The sequence below is a fragment of the Eumetopias jubatus genome, unplaced genomic scaffold (genome assembly GCF_037043125.1).
Source record: "Eumetopias jubatus isolate StellerSeaLion01/CBP00866 unplaced genomic scaffold, mEumJub1_p1.0 scaffold_13, whole genome shotgun sequence".
NCBI classification, from domain to species: domain Eukaryota; kingdom Metazoa; phylum Chordata; class Mammalia; order Carnivora; family Otariidae; genus Eumetopias; species Eumetopias jubatus.
In genome coordinates, this window is record NW_028274819.1 from 46,044,253 (window position 1) to 46,066,888 (window position 22,636).

A 22,636-nucleotide genomic window follows, 5' to 3' on the forward strand; every position below is an offset into this window, starting at 1 on the left:
AAGTCCTATGCCCTCCAAGGATTTACATATGGCTGGAGCTTAGCAGAGTCTAAGGATCATGAAATTTATAAACAGGAGGCCTGGGCTGTGTCCCAGCTCAGCCCTTAGGCGGCTATACTACCCTGGGCAGGGTAAAAATTTAAGTTAATTTTCTCATCTGTGAAATGGGAAGGAATCCGCCTGCTTATTATAAAGATGAAATGATCTTTATAAAATGTAAAGTGCAATGTAAACCTAAGGGATAAACAACAATGATATAACACTGCATGCTTTTCCTGCCCTCAAGAAGTTTATAACCTGCCTATCTTTGGAAAATAATCCAAGGTACATATTTGGCAAACATCACATTCCCTGTAATTTGGGCAAAGGTTATGTTTCAACCTGCTAATAGAGATGGAGCCTGTGGTCAGTCCCTGTCTTCCTATCTGGAAGCCCCAGAAGTTGCAAGAAGGGGCAGAGTGAAAACAGAGTAGCCAGGACCTGCCTGGCCCTATATCAAGCCTGGGTGAATGAAACACCCAGCATAGCCTTATGATTGATAGACAGGAAAAGACCAGCTGGAACTGTGGTCAATCAGAAACAAAACAAAACTCCATAGGAGCACAACAGAGATGAGCCGGCACACACATACCTTCCCGTATACATTTCAGACAATGATGGGACTCATTGCCCATTGCCTGACCCTCTTCTGTGGACTCATTCTATATTCTGTGTTTCTCCAGGAAAGAGAGAGGATTCTCAGGCCATAGCAGATAGGCTGATGAGGACGTCTTTGCCCAGACACTAAGAATCAAAATTCTTGCAGTAGCTTCTCCCCAGGTCCAGCCAACCCCTCCCTAGCCTGCCATTCAGGATCTCACCTCCCAAAGATCCTCAGTGCCCACCAGGGCAGCTTCTAAATGAGAGACCTGATTGCCTGCTGCCCCTCCATGGGGACTTCCACCCTGCTTCAGCCCTGGGTTAGGCACTGATGCTCTCCCCTCCTCTCCCCTCCTCCATTCTCCCCTCCACCAGAACCTGCCCTGGTCTCACACCTCCAGGGAAGCTCCTAGAGGCAGGGCCAGTTCTATTCATCTCCATGTTCCCTCTAACTCAGGGCATTCTATAAGTCCTTCACCCTCCTATAAATATAGAATGATGGTCCCAAAATGTTCTCTGATGTCTATACAAAGAAGGGAGGCAGAAGAGGAAGGAGGAGGAGAGAAAGGATGCTAGACTGGAAGTCCAGGGCCCCATTCCAATTCTCCATTTGGCACCAATTAGGCAGGTAACCTTGAGAAAATATCTTCAGGCCAGGCCTCAGTTTCCCTATCTGGTAATAAGGGGTTTGTACGAAATAATCTCTTGGGTTCTCTCTAATTATAAAATTTGATATTACAGAAACCAGACTAGCCTGGCCATAGGAGACATGTGTCCTGGTCCTTAGGAGCTGCTGCTGGGGGGCAAGTTAGCTGACTGCCCAGACCTCAGTCTCCATGTCTATAGAATAAGTGAGGATGATAGGACCGCCCCTCCCAGGGAGTGGGGTTCCCAGCAGACACTGCCATAGAGCTTCATGGGCCACAAAGCCCTGAAGAAATCTTGGGGTTTGAACTCCCTCAGTCAACAAACAGCTGCTAACCCCCTGCCACGTGCCTAATACTATGCCTCCAGCATGGTGCTACCTGGCTCAGACAGGAAGGCTGGACAACGGGTCTGCCTCAAGGCTCCCACAGCTAAGGAGTGAGACAAACAAGTGACAAACCTTAACTCAGCCAGTCATGTATCTGGCGTCCTAACAAAGGGCTATGGAAGTGTAGAGGAGGAGGAGGTGTCAACTCTGTCTGGAGAAGGGAAGGAAGCTTCTAGAAGGAATGGCATGTCCCCGGCGTGGACATCTGTTCCAGGAGTTGTGGGACTAAAGCCAGGGCTAATGAGAGAGGCAGAAAATGAGGCTACAAAGTGAGGCTGAGGTCTAACAGGAGGGGGCCCTGAAGGCTACCAGTGGAGTGATGGTCAGACTGTCTGCCAGAAAGGACAGAGAAGGGGAACAGAGTGGAGCTGGGGAGAATGGTAGGGGCTCCCACAACAGTTCCTGAGGGCGATTATGCCAACAAGTCATTATTGATTACTGTCCATACCCAGCCGCCCAGCCCCTAAGCCTCTATGGACTTGCTGAATCTACAGACAGAGGTGAACAGCTCTGCTCTCCTCAGAAGAAGAGACCAAAGCAGAGGGAGATGCTGGAATCACATTTTCAAATCTTGGACACACGGTGCAGTGCCCTGCATTCCCTTCCTCCAGAAGCTGCCCAGCCAGATTCTCACCTTGGCCTGGATCTGGGCCAGCCGGAGACGGAAATACCATAGGGGCTGGGACTGGAGTCGGGACAGCTGAGCTGCTGCTCTTACTAAGGGGACAAGGGACAGAGAGCCTGCCCACCTGAGACCACTGATGTAGGTCCCAGACACACATCAGTCTCAACCCCTGCTTCCCCCCCTCCTCTGACAGCACGGACCACCGTGTGACCGACCGTGGTCTCTGAGGAGGACAAGGGAGGCCTTCACCCACCAGTGTCTCTCCAAACGGGCACACATTCACTTGGGCTTAAAGAAAGAGTGCAAGTGCCCCTACACTTTCCAAAGCGTGAAGCCAGCTCCTCAAGTACGACTCGACAGCACGAAACAGACTTACTTGATTCTTAGGCATCGCAGTGACTCAAAAGTCCTCTCCTTGTGGGACGAGCCATGCACAGGTTGCCACGTTCCCTTAAAAACAAGAGCCCAGCAATGAATGTCAGTTACATTATCTTACATACAGCCTCCTATCGTCTCCCTGCCACGAGGTCCCACAGGCTGTGGACTTTACCCCGTAGAAACACTACCCAACAAAAGGAAATGCACAGAGAAAGTCTCTCTGTGCTCCCAAGTTTTGCATGTGAAGAAAGGGACTGCTAGGTGCTTAAACAAATCCCACTGTGTCGCTGTATGGGCACCCTAGGGTTTATCACACCACTACATAAGAGTTTACAGAGAAAGTCAGATGGGTCTGGAAAAGATTACTTCAGTAGCTGCTCTGGTAGAAACAGAAAGTGCCAGACTTTCTAAGGTGAAAACATGTTGAAAGTAAGTCAAGCTGGTACAAAAACGTGGTAATAAGTCACCAATGTGAAATCTGCCATATTTCCCGAGGTGGAACGGGTCCAAAACACTAAATAAACTAGGAAGTTCTAAAAGCAGACCATCTGGTCATGGCTGAGTTTCCTAAACAAACTACTATCTTGGCTTCCCTTGACCACCCAAATGGTTTGGTCATATCCTACTGCTTCTGCAGAAAATGCCCTGCACCTGTTTGGAAATGGAGCCCAGCGTTCTAAAGCACTTCTAAGAATTTACTTTCACAACTCCAAACTTCTGAGACATGGCCTCTCAGGACAAAAGTCAACACAGAGGAGAAATCTGAGATATATGAGAGGTGACATGCATACTCCACGGACAGAGGCATACTTTGTACAGCAGGGCGGTGGGCCGACTTGCCCACATAACCACACATGTATTCTCTCTATACACCAGGGACTGTGTTTACAGCCTAGGACTTGAACTCACTTTCAGAACTCTCAGTCTATGAATGGGAGAGCAGCTACTATTTACTGAGCATGGAATGCACACTGTAGACCAGATGTGTTCTGTTCCAGTGGCTCCTCACAGACAGGAACAGAGAGGCCTGGAGAGCAGAAGGCACCTGCCACAGCTTCAAGGCACAGCAGGATTCAAGCCCAGGGCTGGCTGACCCAGTGCTCATGGGCTTTCCCACCACACCGAGGTGAGAGGGGTCCTAGCACAGCTGTGGCAGGTCCAAACAGCCTGCAAACAGCCTGGTGGGCTCCGAGTGCAGCCACTTGGGCAGAAGTTCCAATCATCCCCATCATGATCATCATTATCAAGCCACACCTCTCAGGCCCATGGCAGCCGACAAACAAGCTGGCCTGCCTCACCCACATTCTATCAGCCTGAGCTGTAGGCTCAGAGAAGTTGGAGGACTCCTTCTCTGCCCCTGGGCTTCTTAAAGGAAGCACACTGGACTGACAGCACAGTCGGATGCAGGTGGGCATTTCCGGACCAGTCTGTAAGGGCCGACCATTGGTCAGATTCCCATAGAGATCTGGACACACTGTGATCCAGCTACTCCAACGACCAACTCAAACCTTCTGTCTGACCAACAGCTAAATGTACTTCAGACTCCCCTGTACTCCACTAAACCAGAAGGTCCTAGGGCCCAGCACCTCCCTTCCCCTCGAGGGGTCTCAGTTTCCTTATCTATAAAATGAGAAGTTTGGCCTAATTGGTGATTTCCTCACTAAAGACCCCTTCTAGCTGCTCCCCTCTAAGGGCTCTGACTTAAAGCGACACCTACAAAGCTTCTCAGTAGTTAAAAAGAACTGAAAGGATTAAACCATGGCCAGGCATGGTGGTGGGTAGTTAGCATGTGCTAGCATAGACAATCCTCCCAGCAACTCTAGGAGGCAGGTGGTACAGCCACGCGATGGGGAGCTTGGGGGGAGGGGGACTGAGGCATGGCCCAGCAAGCACCTCGCCTGGCCACAGCGCCTGGGACGCACAGCGGAGCTGGCCTGACGCCATGCTCGTGTGTGCTCCTTGACACAATGTTTCCCTTTGTAAGAGAATGAAGAAATAATGTCTCCTCTCAGACTCGCCACCTTGCCAGTCCCAAGCAAAGAAGCACCAAGTCTCCAGGCCCTGTGCACCTGACTTGGGTGCTTCAGGAAAGATTTCCTGTGTGGTTAAGTCGGTTCATGATCTCGAGGGCCATGAGGGTATCTCAGGGGGCCTTTCTCTCTGCTGTGCTCCCAGCCGAGCCCCACAGACTCTGGGTCTTCACTGAGGGACCCCGAGCGCTTGGAACAGGGCCTGGCACCCACTAGATGCTCCATCAGTATTTGCTGAATGAAGGACTGAAGAACTCCAGAGGTTAGATGCACTTAAGGCTTGTTCAAGAACCCTTTGGTATAAATTAGCACGAGACACACCAAGACTGGCTCAGAACCACAAAACTGGCCCCTCAGCAGTGTGTGCCAAGGTGTCCACACCGTACCCCCCAGCCCCCCAGACAGAGAAGGAAGGCTCAGAGGCTGACCCAGGTCTGCTCTTCATCCCAGGGATCAGGTGAGCATCTGCTAGAGCCAGAGAAGCGTCTGAACGTAAAGGCTGCCCGGCGAAGTGGTCATGGGCTCGGGCCCTGGAATCAGGCAAACCTGGCTTTCTACTCCAGCTCTGCCACTTGAAGTTAGTCAGATGGCCCTGGACGAGTCATGTAATTTCTGCGAGCCTCAGCTTCTGATGTAAAAATGGGACAAATGTTGATACCCACTCCACAGGCTTGTTCTGAAGATGAAGCAAGTTACTGCGGTTCAGGATGCAAGCCCGTGCGTGTCACTCATGGAGACAGAGAGGACATGGCTTGTGACTGTCTGCACTAGAGCGGACAGAGAAGAGCACATGTGGGGTCCCCTGCTTGGGTGCAACCCCAGCTCTCCTACTAGCCCGTTGTGTGACCTCAGGCAGCTTGCTTCATCTCTTTGTGCCTCAGCTCCCCAGTATAGAACATGGGATTGATTGTGAAGACTAAGTGAGTTATGTAGGTAAAGACCTGAGAATAATGCCTGCCACAAAGTAAGTGAGCACTCCATACTGGTGACTTAGCATTATTCTTTTTTTTTTTTAAAGATTTTATTTATTTATTTGAGAGAGAGAGAATGAGAGACAGAGAGCATGAGACGGAAGAGGGTCAGAGGGAGAAGCAGACTCCCCGCTGAGCAGGGAGCCCGATGCGGGACTCGATCCCGGGACTCCAGGATCATGACCTGAGCCGAAGGCAGTCGCTTAACCAACGGAGCCACCCAGGTGCCCAACTTAGCATTATTCTTAATTATTAATATTGCAAGCACCCTTCTCCCTTTGTTCCAAAACAGATTCCACCCTATTTCCCACTCCTCAGCCAAAAACGTAGGTATGGGACTCAAGATAGGTTCATCCGAGGATCTCTCTTTCTGGGCTATGATCTTGAGTACGAAAGGTATGCACCAGGTCCCAGTTGGGCCAGGTTCTAATCTGAAAACCTGGGGAAGGCCTGGTCCTCTTGGAATGGGTGGAGGGCTGTGTGGGGCCAGCTGGGAGCTGCCTGCAGCCATGGGTCACTGAGCAGGGGATGCCGGAGGTCACCTGTTCTCTTCCTGGTGCTGGATTCTGCAGCATTTCCTTTGAGTCTGAGTCTCCCCTAGAACCTTCCAAGGTATCCCATTTTTGCTTAAGCTCATTCAAGTTGGATTCCTGTCACCTGAAACCAAAAGAGTCTCAACTAACAATAGCACTCAGCAACTGGCCGCTTCGTCATCACTAAATCCCACCCAGGAGGAAAAGCCAGCTGCACACTCCCAGTGAGCCCCAGACAGCCAGGGAAAAGTGAACATGTGCAGCAAGGTGTCCTGCAAAGTGAAGTGATGGGAGGCCACTACAAGCCCTGCCCCCATGCCCTTCCTGGGAGAGAAAGATGCTGGAACCAACAATGTGAATAGCTCCATCCTGTGGCCCCTGGCTGGGAACCCAGCCTCAGACGTGGGTGCCCCTCACAAGAGCGGTCAGAAAGAGGAAGAAGAGAAAGGGGAGAGGATTTCCATGGACTTCACAGTGGTGGAAAAAAACTCCAGGCAGTTGCTTGAGACAACTCTTTTCAGAGGAGGAAGGAAGGTGCTTAAGAGAAGGGAAACCACCTTGTCTGAGCCCTTAAATGCGTGACTCTTTCCCTGGTGCAATTGCCTTGAACTTGCAGCACAGCCCTAGGAGCTGGATGCTCATCCAACCCATTTTCCAGTGGAGGAAACTGAGGCTCAGAGAGCTCAATGCCTAACTCATCAAGGTCACGCTTCTAGTGCCCGATGCCCGGTCCACCTGCCAGGGACACTGCCATGGAAGCCAGGATGCTTGGGCCCCGAGCCTGAGGCCTCCTCCTCACCCAGGCCCCTCCACTGCCACACAGGCCTGTGTTCCAACCACCCAAGGGAGATGGTCATGTGCTGCTGCCCCTCGTTTACAACCCGCCTTCCACCCCCTCCCAGAGACAGCTTTCCAGAGGAAGGGGCTGCCTGCAGGTGCTGACAGGACAGGGAGCACCATGGATATCTGGAGGGAGTCCCTGGGCACATTTCCTTCATTGGTTACTTTAATCCGCAAGAACCATGGTGTGATGCTATGGACATGGCATGTATCCATGGGTTTTAACGAGGACATGCCCGTCAAAGCCCATGCGGAGTTTCCCAGGATTTGGGTTTTTGGTTTTTTTTTTAATCCTCAGTCACCTTTCCCAAGAGGTTCTGATTTGACAGGTGCAACTACAGTGCAGGACATGGTACCATGCTCAACAGGGTCTCGTCCTCCCACCACCTTCCGGGCCAGCACCAAAGACAGTCCACTCCTGGACCCCCGGGGCCTTCCCCACAGCATCTTTTCAGTTCCCTCCAGAAAAAGCAGCTCCAACTTCAGGTGTGTTTTAAAGAGTTTCAGAGTAACAGAAACAACAAAAGAACAAGACCTGGGAGCAAAATCACACCGAAGGCCTCCCCATCTCCCGCAGCATTAGCCAGGGGGTGGACACACACCTCCGCACGTGGGGTCCCCAGCACCAGAGTCTGCACAGGCCTATGCCAAACACCCAGCGGAGTGAGGCCTGTGCAGACGTCAACATCGGCTAGAGCAGAAGTGGGAGCTTTCAGCCTTTCCCCGGGACGACACTCCAGCCAAGCCAAGCAGACTTGGCAGGGTGCGGGCTGTTCCTGAGGGTGTGCGGGAGGTTCGCTGAGCCTTCCGAAGAGGCCTCCCCCACGGACCCAGGCAGACACCCGTGTCACAGTGCCACACGGAGCCCCAGCCCCCTGCCAGCTGGTGTGGCCTTCCTCTTCTTTGTTTTCCGGCAGCCGGTTCAGGCAGTGGCTGCCCCCATCGCAGGGGACTATCCAGACAGGTATTTCCCTTGCTTTTCTTTTTCTTTTCATAGCGTTGCTATTTAAATAGCTCTGCGATTTAAAAATAAATCAATCAAAAGGAACAGGTAACTTTCCTCAGGGCATGATTTGGTCGCGCTGCCCGGGGCTGGGTGTAATGGCCACAGGACCCAGCCCTGCCTGGTGCTGGGGTGGCACACAGTCCACTGGAGGGCTCCGTGGCCAAGCTGGATCAGCTGAAAGGGGATGGAATGCTCTCGAGCGGTCCCATTTCCTGCCCCCGCCCCCACCTGGTTCCCTTTAAACCAGTCAGGAAATATCATTCAATGAGCTTTTGCTGAGTGTCCTGGCAAAGACTGTGAAGAGCACCCAACAGCAAGGGAAGCAGGTGGACACAGGAAGCCGAGGCAGCAGAAGGAAGAACGCTGTGGCCAGGCCAGCCAGCCGGCACCTGGCCTCAAGGCCAGCCTCCCTGACTCCACGTCCCGAGACGGCAGGCATGTCATTTTGGCACTGAGGCTCATTTGTTCCCCTCTGGGGGATGAGGTCTACCTTTGAAAGCTAGGGTGTGGATTAAATACAGCAGTGCCTGTATTTACAGTGGCCACAGGAGAGCCACTGACAGCCAGGAAGGGCAGGCAGCCTAAGGGCCTTGCACAGATTATTTCAGCAGAAGCTTACAACTTCCCTGTGAGGTGGGTACCACATCCTCAAGTTAGAAGACAAAATGGGGACTCAGAAATGAAAGCAGCTGCCCAAAGTCACCCAGCGAATCAGAGGAAGAACACACACCCAGGCCAGTCAGACTCCAAAGTCCTTCGCCTAAATGCCGAGCTCGGGGCTGCTGGCTCTCCACCTAGCAGGCACCGGGAGAAAGGAGGGGGAGTTTGGGCCGAGAGGATTTAGGAAGACTTTCTGGAGCAGGCAGGGCTGAGTCCAGGCCCTGGAGATGGAGAGAGGCAAAGAGAATGAAGACAAGCCCTGCAGACCAGAAACACCAGAGCAAGGAGTGGGAGGCAGAGATGGCCAGGCGGGCAGGCAGCGCAGTGCGGCAGAGACCGGCCCCGCTGGGGGAGGAGAGGAAGCGGGGCTGGCCTGAGGACGGGATGGGCCGCCCTAGCCGTCCTCCTGGGGGCCATTCCACCTAGGGTCTTTCTCACCCACACCCCAGAGACACTCCTGTGTCTGTGCCCTTGATCCTAGGACAGTCCTGGAGGGAGCCAAGAATCACAACCCTAAAGGCCCAATAACTCCTCCGTCCGCACAGCAGGCCCAGCCCCCAGCGCGATGAGCAGGTGATTTGCCAGGCCCAAACTCCAGCCCATGCTCTGGGACGCCAGGAATCTGAACACTGCCACGCACACGCCAGTATCACCACTGCACCCAGCCTTCAAGGCTCCCCGAGGCAGAAGAGGTAAAAAGGGAGCTGTAGGCCATGAGCTCCTTAGGGCTGGCTCCCTATCTCACTGGACTTCTATTCCCCACACCTGCCAGGACATTACAGGTATTTCCTCAATAACGGCTTGCTAAGCCGAACTAAACAAAAGATTCTTCTGCTTAAGCGACAGCTCTGGAGTTTGAGAAGTCTGGATTCAGGTCTGTCCTGGAGCCCTGGGCTTTTCCCGCCTTTGCAGGAAGGCTCATCTGCCTCTTTGCCCCCTAGAAAGGAACGGCCTCCCGCCCCCAGCAGTCGCTACTTTGGGACCCCCAGGAGCTCCCCTGTGCCCCGGACATGGTTCTGGGCCCTGCAACTAGGGCCTGCTCCTCCTCCTGGGAGAAGCATGGGTGCCAGCCTCCTCCATCTGCATTGGCAGGTATCCCCAAGGAGTGTCTGTGCTCAGGCTCAGCTCTGGCTCTAAATGCTTAAAGCTACAGTGCTGTCCCCACTGTCTCCACTCCCCACAAGCCCAGAACACAGAGCCCCGGCCTCAGACCCACGGAGAAGGGAAATGGGAGTGGAGGTGATTTAAGCAAGTCCCATCCCTGGCTCAAGCCCACTGTCCTGTGCTTTTTTTGGAGGAGGTGGGCTGGAGGGCAGAAAGCAGAGCATAGAAAGGTCTGTTGGTCCCATGGTCTCCTCCCAGCCCTCCTCAGGAGAAGGGCACAGGGGAACAGATGGAGAGGCTCCGTGGATCTGAGCCTCCAGACTCAGGCTTCCTGGGATGGGCAGGGGACCACCCATTCCCTTACCTTCTGCCTGCGAGTCTGTGGACAGATTACTGAACTCTGCGGAGACTCGGTCTCCTTACCTATTACACGGAGATAAGAGTCGATCACCACAGGGGACAACTGTAAAGACTGAGTAAAACATGAACGTGAATTTGCTTGGCTAACTGTAAAGCACCCTCAGAAACATCAGACATTTTCCATAGTCCTGGGAGGTGCGATGTGCAGGTGAGAATATGCGGCTGCGAGCGAAGTGGAAACTCGGATCCCATTCCATTTGGCAAACGTCTTTCCACATCTTCTAGGTCAAGGCACTTGTCTCCATGGGGTTTCAAAACGAACAAACAAACACTAAGACTTATTCCCTGGTCTCAAGCACTCACAGTCCGGTGAAGAGCTACACCGACATTTACATAATAAGGCAAAACTAGATGCTACCAGAGGGCCCATGCAGAGAGGGTGGGACATTTTACTCTGGCCTCAGAGGTCAAAGGAGGCTTTTATAACATTATAATATAATAGTTATTAGCATAATATTAACTCTCAGGGCTTGCTGGGGCCAGGGAATTCTGGGTATTTGCATGGCTTACCTCATTTAATTGTCATAAAATCCCCATGAGTGGGTTTGCAGATAACAAAACTGAGGCACAAAGAAATTCACTCCTATCCTGGCCTTACAGGGCTGCTAAGTGGTGGAGCTGGGATTTGCACCCGTCAGACTCTGCTCCTCCAGCACACCAAGGGCTGAGTCAACCAAGACAGGTCTCAGGCAGACTCTCTCTGTGGCTGAAAGGCTCTGATGGGGTATGAGTCACTGAGGGAAGGTGCTGACTTACCCACAGTATCTCCCACCCATGTGCAACTCTGACTCTGGGTCCAGGGTCCTGCCTCTGACACTGCTCCTGGTCTATCTGCGAAGTTGGCCATGGTTCTGTATCCCCCAAGGCTCCATGTCACCACCAATACCAAGGGAGATTGATGTAGCCTAGTTGTCAATGTACATTTACATAACAGATCACTCATGGAATAATTATTCTTATTATAAAAGGTAGTTCAATGTCAGAGGCGGGGGGGGGGGGGCGGAACTCTCAAATCCTGGCTCTGCACTTATTGGCTGTGCAACCTTGGGCAAATCTTAGTGTCTCTGGGCCTCAGTTTCCCCATCTGTAAGATGTGGTTAACAATGCTGATCTTGGGCAGGTGTTGTAAAGATGAAATGAGATAGTATATCTAGTGCAAACCACAGGCACGGTAAGTAATGGTTAAATAAATGACCTTACAAAGGATTTCCACTGGAAAATCATTTTCTGCACGATAATATCTGGTGATAATAGTACTTTTAACTCATACTCATCTGCCACTAAGTTAAATCCATCACAAGCATTACCTCATTTAGTCCTTAAAAGCATAATTTTCTTCATTTGACTTAGCTTTAGGACCACAGAAAAGATATGCCCAACACATTAATTTTACTGACACACACCTATATATGGAGAGAGAAACAGGATAGTCAGACCAGCTAATACTTCCTGGGTACTTCCTATACACCAGGTACTGTTGTAAGCATTCTACATTCAGTAGCTTATTTCATCCTCTCAAAAATGCACCTATAAGGTAAGTACTACTTCATTTTACAGGGCTGGGCCTTGAAGCACAGAGTGGGTAAGTAACTTTCCCAAGGCCACTTTGGCAGGATTCAAACCCAGAGCCCACATTCTTAAGCACTATAGTATTCTAAAATAAAGAAAAGTCACAGCAAGAATGGTGAATGGACCCCAAGCCCCAAATTCTAAGAACTTCAGCGCATTGCTCCCCTCCCAACTAAACTCTACCATCGTTCCCCTTCTGCCAGCACCTGCCCCCCACACCCCCCATCCCACTGCTCTTGCTTCCCAGCTCTGCCCCACTGTACCTAAGTCAGAGGTGTCAGACAAGTGGACTTTTGTGGGCCCTGGTCATCTGGGACCTCAGCTCCCTATATCCCGTCCTCTACAAAGTCACAAGGGACACCTCACCACGCATGGCACTCTTCTGCTCAAGCACACTCAAAGGGTCCCCGCTGCCTAGAGCCGAAGTCCCCAGTGCGGCAAAGAGGATCAAATGGGGACTCAAGATCCCTGCAGGATCTGGCCTGGCCTCCTTCCCTTTGGCCCCAGACCTCTCTTTTGCTGGCTTCTCAGTGCCAGAGGCAGGGCAAGTCAGTAAGCTCTTTCCCACCACTCCATCTAAAATTCCAGCCTTCTCCTCAACTGCTTCCCTCCAACTACACCCAGAACATCCTATCTTTTTCTCCCTTCATCCACCTCATGGCCTGGCCTCATACATTTAACCTAATTATTTATGGTTTCTCTCCGTCCTAGAACTTAAGGTCTATATGGCAAGGGATTTTACCTTTTCTTCCCCTTCTGTAACCATAGCACCTAGAACAGCTTCTGGCAGAAAATAACTCATAAATATCTGCTGAGTGAATCGACATTTGACATGCCTAAGAAGAAAATGTGCAAACAACAATGGTGGGGGAATGGCTAGCATGCCTCTGGCCTCCTTCTCCGCTCCTGAAGACATTTCTGGAACAGAGGCTGTAGATGCCTAGATTAAGATGTGAGGCAGCCAAACCCTTTCTTGTTCATTCTCCCTAGGATTTACAACAACAGTGCCCTATGAGACCCTGGGCCCACAGTCTCCCATCTCTGTTCTGAACTTAGGTGCATACATGCACATGTGCATGAGCACACGCGCGCGCGCACACACACACTCTCTCTCTCTCCTTGTCTTATTGAAGGCTATCTGCCTCTGTCCTAAACTCACGTGTCCAGCCTCATCTCCTTCTGCCCACCTTCAAACCAAGCCATTTCCCATCTCCCCAGGCCTCTACACCCACTAGAAATGCTCTCCTCTTCCTTCCACATACCCATTTGCACTTCATGGAACCTTCTGGATCCAGATCAAATGCAGTCTCCACCTCTCCCCAGCCTCCTTCTTTCCCTTCCAAGCTTTCCAGGCCCTCTCCAGCCCCTAGAAAACCACCCACTGCTACCTCCACCATCATATGGACTTAGTCATGAAGTTACCTTGTGATTTGCCTTCAATGATCTGAACTGTTACCACAATCTCCTACTTCATTTTTTTAAAAACATGTATGTCTTGTTTTCTCGAGAATGTGCTTTGGAGTAGAGGTGAGGCTGGGCCTACCCCCATTGCCGTCCCCATATCACAGGGCCCAGGCCACACAGTAGGTGCTCAAATTCGGCTTCACAATCACCTGCCCAAGGTAAACAAGTCACTTTCCTAATCAGGTCGTTTCCTCAATTACAGGTGCCCAGACTGGCTTCTCCCAATGGCCTGCATTTTTTTCTTGAAGGTCTGCTCTGACCTTGGTTATCTGCTAGGCCAGTTACAGGCTTCTGTTTTCAGAGGGTGTTAGACCCATTCTAATCATGCTCCCCTGAGCTGGGCAGATGAGTATGGTGGGAGAAATGATCTGTGAAGTCCTGCAGGTCTGGAGAAGGAGAGTGCATCGTTCTTGGAGGCAAACCCAGGCAATCAGAGCATTTCAGCTACCTCAAGTCCCGGAATTCAACAGGGGGAAAAGACCACGGTGTGAGTTGTAGGTGAGTCACACAGGAAAACCAACACTTGAGGCCCAGGTGTACCTGTTGAGCACCAGCTCTTAGTAAACTGTGACTGTAAGAGGCAGCAAAGTCTCAAGTTCCTTCGGAGCGTCAAAGGAGAGAGTCAGGGAGGAGGTGGTTTACTCAGAGCCCCCATGTGCCAGGCTGTAGAAGACGGGCCCCCTGCATCCCTACAGCCAGGTTAAGTGGGCTGTCACGGGCCCGGCGTGCACCTGAGGAGCGGAGGCCCGTTCGGTAGGAGGCAGGGCACTGACTGAACCAGGTGAGTCCCGCTCTTTCCACAGTCCCCCAAGCAGCAGTCCCAGGTTGTCTGTGGTTGGGTTTTTATTTGTTTTGTTGTTTTAAATTTGGGGTAGGAAATACATCCAAAAATCAAAACTCACTAAAGTATACAGGAAGTGTGTCCCTTCTACCGCAGCTACCCAGTCTGCCCCAACTCCAAACCTGGGAATGGCTCTCATTGCTTACGCCTCATCCCTGACAATGTTTATGTGTATACCCACAAATACAAATATTGATTCTTTTCCTTACGTAACTGATATACAGTTCTCAGTGCCCAGCTTTTATCTCTTAAAGGAATGGACTTGGGATGGAGCCTGGAGACAGGATCTCTATGTAACAAAAAAGCATGAAAGAGGAACGTATTCTGGAGAACACAGGTGTGCTCAGAGAAGACCTGAGGCCTAAAGGGAAGGTCCCCGTGGGGTGGGGTCAGTTGCTGATGGGATCTCAGGCCAGCCAGAGAAGAGCTTGGGTGGTGGGTGGGAGCATGGGCGGGAGGGGAAACACTACAAGGAAGTCCTGAAACCCCACTGGCTGAAATCTCAGGCTGGCCTCCCTTCCAGGAGAGGGAGGAAGTATCCATAGAAACAGGACTAACCTGACTCCCACAACAATGGCAGAATGGGTTACTGACCAGGAGGACACAGGAACTATGGAAAAGCAATCATTTCCTCTGAAACTTATGAGAGACCAAGAAGGGGGAAGTTGGTGCCTGAGACTCTCACAGACTTCAAATGGCTGGGAGCACGGAAGGGCTCTAGGACCTGAGATTGAGGAAGTCAATGATTCAGACTCCGATGCAGCTCCGGTTCTGCAAAGGAGTGAGGGGGGAGGGGCAGTGAAGAGGAGGGAAGGGGAGGGAAGGGGAGGGAAGGGGAGGGAAGGAGAGGAAGCGGGAGGAGGAGGAGGAGAAGGGGGAGGGGCCTTCTAGGTAGCAAGCCGCTCACCAGAGAGCTTGAGAGCTGGGCTCTGGGTACAAATCGGCTAGACTCCAACTCCCCCTCTTGCCCTAACTGTGAAACCTTGAGCAAATCAGTTAACCCCTCTGTGCCCTAATTTCCTCACTGGTAAGTGGGGCAAATGACAAAATCCACCTCATGGGGTTGGCACAAGAATTAAGTGAGTTCATGTTTACAAAGCCCTGATACCAGTGCCTGGCATGCAGACAACTACAGAACATGTTCCGGAACAGGAGCCGTGTGGTTGCACAGGGAGCCCTTGATAAGGGCTCCAGCTGCTGGAGCCCATGACCCGTCACCAGAAGGAGAATGCATAACCAAGAAAACCCTAGGACAGTGATGAGAGGCCTGTCCCTGCCTCAGCCAGAGGAGGCAAGCCTGGGATGAGCTCAGGCTGCACAGCAGAGGGCAGAGGGCAGGAAGGTCTGGGGGGTCATCTGGAGCCAAGAGGTCGAGTGGCAGAAAGGGGCCCTAGGAAGTCAGACCTGGGCTCCCACTCCAGGTGCATTGGGGTCCCTTTCCCAAAGAGCCATCTTTAGACTGACAAAGATCCAACACTGAGATGAGAAAGGAAGCTGGGATGGGGGACAAGCTTGGTTTTTAAAATACATCTATTTAGATATTTCCAGTGACTGTAAGTCCCCTGGCCCAGAGCATTGGAAACTCTTGCAGATGAGACCGCTGAACTTCCGGCTGCATCTCTGCAGGGCAGCCCGGGGACACCCGAAAGCAGTCTGGGGGCCCCTCTGGGAACTGACAACATGTGCTGTCAGCCAGAGCCCACTTTCTCCTGTGACGGGATACTGGAGGGAGATGGAAGACCACAATAGCTGTGGCCTGCCAGATTCAAGAATACATCTGGCCGGAAGTCAGAAAAGCAAACGGATGGCGACTCAGGAAAGGGGCAGCCTAGACTGCCATTCCCAAAGCAAGCTGATGAAAGACGTCACGGTGCCTGAGGGGAGGTCTCTAGTAGCAAGCCAGAGGGCTCTCTCCTGAGAAGAATTTTATCAGCAACTCAGATGATGCTACGGAAAGCATATTTTTAAATTTAATTTTATTTATATTCAATGAATTAACATATAGTGTATTATTAGTTTCAGAGGTAGAGGTCAGTGATTCATCTGTTGTGGATAACACCCAGTGCTCATTGTATCACGTGCCTTCCTTAATGCCCATCCTCCAGTTACCCCATCCCCTCGCCCTCCTCCCCTCCAGCAACCACATGGAAGGCATACTTAAATAGGATCCTGAAAGAGCTCAATGGACCATGGATGCACCGAATTTAACAAAGTGGAAATTTAATAGAAATGGTTGTTCTGAATCAGACGGAAACAAAAAGGAGGCTCTGCATTTAAGTTCTAAAGCCACACACGTTCAGGACAGAGGAGATGCAGCTGAACAACACCACATGTTAAAAAGATCTGGTCAGCAGTAATGTCAGTGAGTCAATGGTGTGATATAGTGGCCAGCAAAGCTGATGCAATCCTGGGCTGCATTAAGAGGAGTAGAATGGCCTCAACCAGGGAGGTGATGGCTCCCTTCCTCTGCTGTGGTCATACCACACCACAAATAGCATACACGGCCTGGGCACTGTATGAGAATCTGAACACGTGTGAGTTTGCTCAAAGGAGAACCACCAGGAAGATAAAAAGAACTGAAACCACATCACAGGTTGTTAACCTGGAAGAAGACTCGAGAGAGAACAAGAGGGCTGCCTTTAAATATGTTGTTTTACTAATTACAAGATGCGTACTTTCCAATTATAAAATGCCTGAAAGCAGAATGTATCTTCTAGCCCCTTAACATCTAAGATTGAGAAATGTATCATCAATTTATCAAAATATAATATGTCAAAAGAGCCACAAAGATGGCAGAGTCAAAAAGTGAATTAGAAGAATCAGATTCTAAAACTGAAGAGGTTTTAAAAACGCCTAACCAATATGTTTTCCTTTTTATGTACATACAAGTGTTATGGGATATAAACTTATGTCTAAAGTCTAAAAAGATTCTTCTCTCAGTAAATATAAAACTTTTCAGTGATAAAAAGCATCGTTCCACAATTTAATTGGAAGCACTTTTTCTTTCTTGAAGTTACACGAAATAGTGGTACTTCTTCCTATCGGTGGTATCACAGACTGGATTTAAAAACTGTATCTGAGGGGCGCCTGGGTGGCTCAGTTGGTTAAGCGACTGCCTTCGGCTCAGGTCATGATCCTGGAGTCCCGGGATCGAGTCCCGCATTGGGCTCCCTGCTGGGCGAGGAGCCTGCTTCTCCCTCTAACCCTCCCCCGCCATGTACTCTCTCTCCCTCATTCTCGCCCTCTCAAATAAATAAATAAATCTTTAAAAAAAAAACTGTATCTGAGGAGCTGACATGTGGAAGGAAAGAGAAGGCTCATTCTCTATGGCTTCAAGAAGGAAGACTGGGACCAAATGCCAGGAGCTACCAGGAGCCATCAGGGAGGGGACAGGAGGAGCCGTCCAAAGATGGAACAGGTCAGCTCTGATGTGCAAGCCCAGGCTGGACCACCACAGTGGAGAAATCAAGCACCAACAGAACAGCCCTGTGGCTCCGAGGTCTGATGGCAAAGATCTCGCCACCAAGGGAAAGGCGCCTCATCTCTCTTCATTGCACACATAGGTGCTCTGACTGAGCCAATCTCTTAACAAGTCACTACTTAAAGGTAGAAGCCACTTAGGGAACAGGACTGAATGGGAGGCCAGAAGCAAAGAGGAGCTCTGTCCACATCTATGCTCTCAGACTCCATCGGGCCAATTCAGGAACAGACTCGAGGAGGAAGGGCATCTATGCCCCCTAGGTGCCAGGCACCATGACAGGTGTGCTGGGCACACTGCCCCATTTAATCCTCACAGCCACCCTGAGCGGTGAATATTATCACTCCCGTCTTATTGAAGAGACACTTGAGACTCAGAGAAAGTAAGTGGCTTGCCAAAGGTTTTACAACTCTAAAAACCATGGTCAGTGGGACAACATGCTTCAGAGAAAGGAAACTCCAGAAGTCTTGGTTGCAGAATGAATAAACTGAACAATTAACTGATCAATCAATGAACCAATGTGGTCTCATATTGGTAGCACTAACACTAGAAAAAAGAAAGACAAAAGCTGGTTCCGTGCGTGCCCTGCTCCCCATCCGTAGCTCCCATGGGCACTGAACTCATGCCCTTTGCTGCTTGCAGGAGCGATTTATCCCATCACATACAGCAAGGGTGTTCCTGAGACCTCTGTGGCAGAGAACAGGTGCTGGAAACCCTGCTCAAATGTCAAAGCCTTAAGCACACTGGGTTGCCATGCCTCCCACCTGCTAGGTTAACATTGGAGCTAGTGGAAACTGAGCTCAGCCTCTGCCCCCTCCCCATGGCCAGGTGTCCAGAGGGCCGGGGGAAAGACTGGGGAGGTCAGCCAAGCCCCTACATGTTCCAGCTGCCTGGAAACATCAAGTCCTGCCCCATCCGCATGCCCAAGCTTCTTCCTCCACTAGGCAAGTAAACCCAAAGTGTGCACCAGAAACCCAGGGCAGCACCCACCTGAAGGGGATATTTGGGTGCTTGTGAGACCACTTCAGAGGCTGGACCACAATGCTCCACGAGCGTCTGGCAACTGCAGAAACCCCCCTACCCCACCCCCACCGCAGGGCTCGGGGCTGGCCTGATTCTGGCCTTCCACACCGCCCCCAGGCAGCCCCCACGTTTCTACCACGTGGCTCCCTGAATGTGCCCTCACTTTTCCACATTTCTGTGTGCCATACCTCTGGCTATCTCTGCCTATGGAAATCCTATTTTCCAAGGCCCATCTCAACCACCAAGTGCCACCTCCTCCAGGAAGTCCCCCCTGGTTCCACTGTGAGGCTCTCCAAAGCACATCCCACACTCTACCTTGCTATGTGGGCATCTGCAGCTTGTCTAATGCACCTCCATGCTTTAGGGGAGGGCTCCGCTCCTGTCATTCACTGCAGCATCCCCAGCATGGCAGCTGCACGCTGAGCTCAAGAGTCTTGGTCGAGGTGCTCCATGCCCTCCCTGATGGCACCCTATTAACAGTCCTGCTTCCCTCCTCCACCTCTTCCCAGCTGACTCACCCCCTCAGTTTCAGCCCTCTGCTGACAGCTAATCAGAGATAAACTAATCTGTCAACATATCCTTCCCAGTTAAATTCTATATTTTTTATAAAGGGCAGACAAGAACTGAAAACAAAGGTGGGAATTTTAGGCCCCAAGGCTCCGGCGGAGGTATTTTTGTTAACGAAAGATCTTGCACCAAGCAATTGAGCAAGCCAGCGCTACAAGTGTATACATCCTAAACTGGAAGAATGCCAGAGCTGTGAGAAAGGGGGTGGGGCTCTGCCCCCAAAAGGGAAGGCCAACTGCAATTAAAGCTGCCCAAGACAAACCACAGGATCTTGGCTGGGCAAAAAGGGTGGGGGGAGAACAGACTTGACTCCCACCTGGCTGGGTGACCTTGAGCAAGGAACCGCACCTCCCTGGCCTCTGCTCAGTACCAATAGACCTCTGAGCCTCGGTTTCCCCATAAGTAAAAACCACAGTGGCAGGAGTGAGAGCTGGATGATCTCAGAGGGCCCTTCCAGTCTGACATCCCAAGGTCCTGTGACTCATGGCCTCCATCTCTCTCTCCCTCCCTCCTGGGAGGTCAGTATCGTTTGAAACTACCCTACTTCCACTCCCTGCTCACCTTGAGCCCCACCTGAGTCCAAAGGCAAAGGCAACGCTAAAGATCTCCCAGCCAGTCAGCAGGCAGCAAGGGGGGGGCGGGGGCGGGGTTTGCCACCACAGGTGAAAGGAAGGGTGGCACTGGGGGGCAGGTGTTGGTTTCTATGGACACAGAAATGCTCCTCATTCACGCTGCCATCTGTCCCAGCCTGGAAAAAGACAGGTGGTCGCCTTTGCTTCCCTGACCTACCTTTTTAAGAGATTACAATTGCTTGCCAAGTTTAAGTGCTGCTCTAAAATCAGGACATATAAGGTCTCTCAGCCTGGATCGGAAGGGTTCAGAATGGGTAAAGAGCAGGAGCGATGCAGAATAAAGCTTGGAGGCAATCTAGGCCGCTCTGTGCAGCCATGCCAATTAAACATCTTTAAAAATAGCCTCCCTCTTCTCTCGTGCTGAAGATAAAGATGAAGTTTCAGCAATAACCAAACATCTGCTAGGAGCTTCTGAAGAGATCACAACATAAATATCCTGGAGAGCTGCCATAAACAGCCCAGAGCCCTCTCCAGGAGGCCAGCAGCGTCCCGCTCACCAGTGGGGGTGGGGAGGGGTACAGAAGGAGGTGGTGCAGAGAGGCTGGGCTCCCCAGGGCAGAAGGAGGTGGTGGGGACAGAAAATGGAGAACTGGCTACCTTCTGCAGGGAAATTAAGAGCTCAGGAACCCTCCAAGAGAAAGATTTCCAGGAAGCCATCCAGAGGATTCCAGGCCCGTTCTGAAAATGGGTCACTCCTTAAAAGTGGAAGTAAAGACATCTTCAAGTGCCCACCTCTGCAGGATGCTTCCCAAACAAATATTTTAATTTCATCTCTACATCAACCCCTTGAGGTAGGTGTAATGACCTCCTTTATATAGACTAAAATACTAGTGTGCGTGGACTTGCCCAAGGCCACATGGCTAGGATTCGAACCCAGGTTTGTCTTAGGAGGATTGTTTGTACCTATTATCACAGAACAGGCCCCTGAGGTTTCTCCTCAATGTCCAGGCTCTCTACATCCACAAATCTAACACCAGGAGATTCCGCATGAGGCGAGGTGGCCAAGTAGGGGGGAAGGGCAATAGTTAAGCTTTGGCCAATTGAAAGAACCCCCGAGTCTCAGCAGCCGTGTGGGCCCCACTCCGTGTTCTAGATGCTTCCCAGCAGATCCAAAGAGGAGCAAAGGGGGAGACAGGCACAAATCGACGCCTAGATTCTGTCTGCCAGGATCCACAGGAGATTAGCGACAGCAGATGCCACTGAGGAAGAGAACAGAGGGCTGGAGGATGGGAAGGAGAGAGACTTTTCATTGAATTAACTTTGTCCTGAGTGAATGAGTATGTTACCCTCATCCATGCATGTGGGGGGGGGGGGCGGTGAGTACCCTGCATCTGTGTGTGTCTATGTGTGGGTGGATGAGTCATTTTTTTAAGAGAGTCCATGATGTCAGGTACAAGATAACAGACACACCCAGGCTAGAGATGGAAACCTGGAGCAGGCAGGAGTGCTGGGCCCCTGGCTGCCACAAACTGAGGACCCAGGAGAAGCCTGAGACCTCATCCAGAGCCTCCTCCTTCCTTCCAACAGTCCTGTCCTGCAGCTGCAGGCAGACAGGCGACAAGCTCTCCTGGCATGGACCCCGTAGTCCCCAAGGCCCCCACCATTTGCCCAAGCCCCATAGGACATTCCCTGAGGAAAGAGATGGACCTAGTCCTCTCTCTGAAGTCTGGAAAGAGGCCTCCCCAGTGGCCCCGTCTATTCCTTTGTTTTCCCTTTCATCTGCTATCAGACCCCTACCTCCTTCAAGCAGGGGTCTCCTCACCTGCCCTTTGCATCAAGCTGTGCAGAAGCCCCTCTATCCTGATACTCGGAGCTTTTAGCAGTCTGACCTCACAGCAGGCACGGACTCCGCACACCACACCTCAGGACCCCCTTCTGCTCCTCCAGGGTGAACAGCTGTCCGTCAGAGGGGTCAGCGGCTCTGCCAGGCCCCCAGCAGGCCCTGGGCCCACTCTCCTCCAGGCAGCAGCTCTCCCAGAGACCAAAGGGCCCAAGTGACTTTTTCCTGGAACTTCTTCATTCTCCCCTACACCTCGTCTCCTGGCCCCGGGTCCAAGTTAAACTCTGCGATGCTGCAAATCTTTACTTGTTACAGTCAGTACTCGGATATGTAGCCAAGGCCAGCCATTCAGAGTCACAAGAGCAAAGCCATGGTTTCCGCATCTGCTCTAACACACTGAGCTCGGCAGGGCCAGAACGGGATGTTCCTAAACTCCCACTCCCGCCTCTGGCAGGGCTGGGCTTCTGGGCTGGGTGTGGCAGGAGCTCCGGCCTGCAGACGTCCCTAAAACTTTCTCTTGGGGCAGCTCGGAGATCACAAGCCACCATCCAGCTCCTCGCCACCCTCCTCTTGCTGCCTGAAGAAAGGACATCTGCACTAGACATCCCTCACTGTGGGGGAAGGAGAAAACCCGGGGCCCCAAACCAGCAGGAAGCAAGTCCCTCTTCGGGGATCCGCCAATACCTGTGTGTTCCCCAAAGAGCAATCTGACTTGGCCTTGCAAGGAATGCCAGTGCAGCCAGGGATCCCAGCTGGGAGGTGGGGATTCAGGGTGGGGTGCAGGCAGGGAAACTACCCGGACACTCAGGGAAGAGAGAAACACTAGTGCAAACAAAGAACGTACTACAATCCCAACCCTAAAAACACCAGCACTGTCCACGCACAGTTCCCGGCCAGCCACCACAGCAACAGGCCAGAGCTTCCTAGGATGAACTACGATAATATTTAGGTGGGTGAAGGGTACCGAGCAATTACATTTAAGAAACGATATCACACCTGGCCTTCACCAAACGCTCCTCAGGGGTGGACACTTCCTCAGCAGT

At 51.6% G+C, this 22,636-nt stretch overlaps 1 protein-coding gene across 5 annotated transcripts in view; it reads right to left on the bottom strand.

The window, feature by feature from the left end:
• The window catches only part of MICAL2 (microtubule associated monooxygenase, calponin and LIM domain containing 2), a 221,529-nt gene that overhangs the window by 193,411 nt on the left and 5,482 nt on the right, over positions 1-22,636 (bottom strand). For all 5 annotated transcript variants that reach the window (XM_028116797.2, XM_028116796.2, XM_088018025.1 and 2 more), the window contains exon 2: positions 2,674-2,747. The gene's annotated coding sequence lies outside the window, so the exon portion shown is untranslated. The remainder of the gene's footprint in view (positions 1-2,673; positions 2,748-22,636) is intronic.